Source organism: Acanthisitta chloris, unplaced genomic scaffold, assembly GCF_000695815.1.
Source record: "Acanthisitta chloris isolate BGI_N310 unplaced genomic scaffold, ASM69581v1 scaffold14997, whole genome shotgun sequence".
NCBI lineage: Eukaryota > Metazoa > Chordata > Aves > Passeriformes > Acanthisittidae > Acanthisitta > Acanthisitta chloris.
The window spans coordinates 54369-54594 of record NW_008683296.1 but is presented as its reverse complement, the minus strand read 5'-3'; positions in this window follow the sequence as shown (position 1 = coordinate 54594).

Here is a 226-nt window from a genome sequence, read left to right as displayed (position 1 = left end):
TACAACATAGGATATTTCTTGGAGAAGAAGGTTTTTTTTAGTATCCTAGAACTTGTCTGTTAGTGGATTTTTCATCTCCTAGCACACTGGAGCAGTGATGTTCTTGGTTTTGCAAAAAATAAAAGTTGTTTTAGAATATTTCATGGCTCTTCCCCCTCATCCTCTAACATTTATTAATCCTTGGTGTATTAAAAAAACTTGAATTAGGAGAGGCTTCTCTTGATGT